A 2016-nucleotide genomic window follows, 5' to 3' on the forward strand; every position below is an offset into this window, starting at 1 on the left:
CAGCAATAGCACTATTAGCAGCATTAGCATCATTAGCAGCAATATCAGCATTAGCAGCAATAGCAGTATCAGCAGCAATAGCATCATTAGAAGCAGTAGCATCATTAGCAGGATTAGCATAGTCAGCAGAATTAGCAGCATTATTAGTAATAGCACATTAGCAGCATTAGAAGCATTAGCAGAGTTAGCAGCAATAGCACTATTAGCAGCATTAGCATCATTAGCAGCAATATCAGCATTAGCAGCAATAGCAGTATCAGCAGCAATAGCATCATTAGAAGCAGTAGCATCATTAGCAGTAAAAGCAGCATTAGCAGAATTAGCAGCATTAGCAGAGCTAGCAGCAATAGCACCATTAGCATCGTTAGCAGCAATAGCAACATTAGCAGAATYAGCAGCATTAGCKTTGCCAGCGTTTTCTTTTATCCCAGGATGACATAAACTTTAAAATTTAGCTTCAACATTTAAAATTTGACTTTTACATTTAGATTTACACATTTAGAAAAAAATAGCAAAACATAAGAACAGTGAGCTAAAGAATAAAAATAATTTAGGGACATCTTTTTAAGGATTTTATTTTACACTTGGTCCACATAAAGGGACAATCAGTTTATATTTTGAGTTGTGTGTTGGGTTGGTTGTTTATTTAAAAAAATATTATGATAAATCATCACTAAAACTTTTTGTTTCTCAGTAAAGATTCTCCACATGAGTCATCATGGTCCTAAAACAAATCATTAAAAGTCTTTCTGACATGTTAGACCTGCAGTAACCTGATGAAGCTGCAGATCTTAAATAAACTGGAAGCATGTTTTGTTTCACAAACCACAGCTTTTCCTCACTTCCTCCTCTGAATTCTTGCCTTCAGAACTGGTTTCTGTTCGTCAAKTTCCACCACCTGTTTTAACTTGATGGTTTTAAATTTTTCACAATTATTTCCATCGAATCATTGTTGAAAGTTAACTTCCTGACAACACACTGAGTTCCAAGGAAGACAGGAAACTGATAATAACAGATTGCAACCTAAAGTATTTTGAAAATATTTGTTTATTTAACCTCAAAGTTGACAGAAAAAAAAGTTAATTTCTAAGTTACTGTGATTATAATTATCCAGTCACAGTAATATACAATTATCAAATACTTTGTCTCTTTATTAGCAGCTCTGTAACGTCACCTTCCATGTATGTTTACATATGTTGTTTAATGCTGTGTTTGCTGCAGTGCATTGAGTAAACATCTTTGGTCTGGTTCTGGTCCAGAGGTCTCATGGTTCCTTCCGATGAACAAACATGAGTCGTGCTGCCGTGTTGGATTTAGAGAAAAGAGCTTTTCTGTCTGTTTCTACCGGTCCTGGCATGACCTTTGACCTTTAACCTGTGGACTTAGGCCTCATTTCTGACCCTCATGGTGAAGTTTTTGGGATGTGCAATCCTGGGAAGACTGGCAGCTGACATGTTTCCTGCTGGACTACAAACACTATGTAAATGGCCTTTGACCCCTCCCAGGTTGATGGGCAGCAACAGTCTGAGGTTTTTCTTCCCTGACCTCCCAGAATTCTGGATCCGAGTAACAAATCCTGGAAGAACTTCATGCACCTGGACTGACGGAGCTGCAGATGGGCCGATGTGGTGCTCAGAGTATGGAGAGAAAATAGACTTATAAAGTTTGTGCCTGTGTAATATTTGATTTGTAATCTGTGTAAGCCTGTCTACGTGTAGCTTTGGGTACTTGTATGTGTACAACAGGATTTGTAACAGTAAAAACCATTTTGTGTGTAATGTTGGGTACTTGCAAGTGTGTTTAAATGTATACACAAATATTAATAAATTATGGATACAAAATAAAAGTACACATGTACAATTATAAATCAAACAAACTTTAAAATTTCACACAGATTTTTTTTACCTTCAACCTCACAAATCTGATAATTACACAATCAAACAAGCTCTGCATACAAGTCCTTAAATATGGGTGATTGAATCGCATCACACACATGAACAAAACATTTTATATTTT

This window comes from Austrofundulus limnaeus, unplaced genomic scaffold, assembly GCF_001266775.1.
Source record: "Austrofundulus limnaeus strain Quisiro unplaced genomic scaffold, Austrofundulus_limnaeus-1.0 Scaffold394, whole genome shotgun sequence".
NCBI lineage: Eukaryota > Metazoa > Chordata > Actinopteri > Cyprinodontiformes > Rivulidae > Austrofundulus > Austrofundulus limnaeus.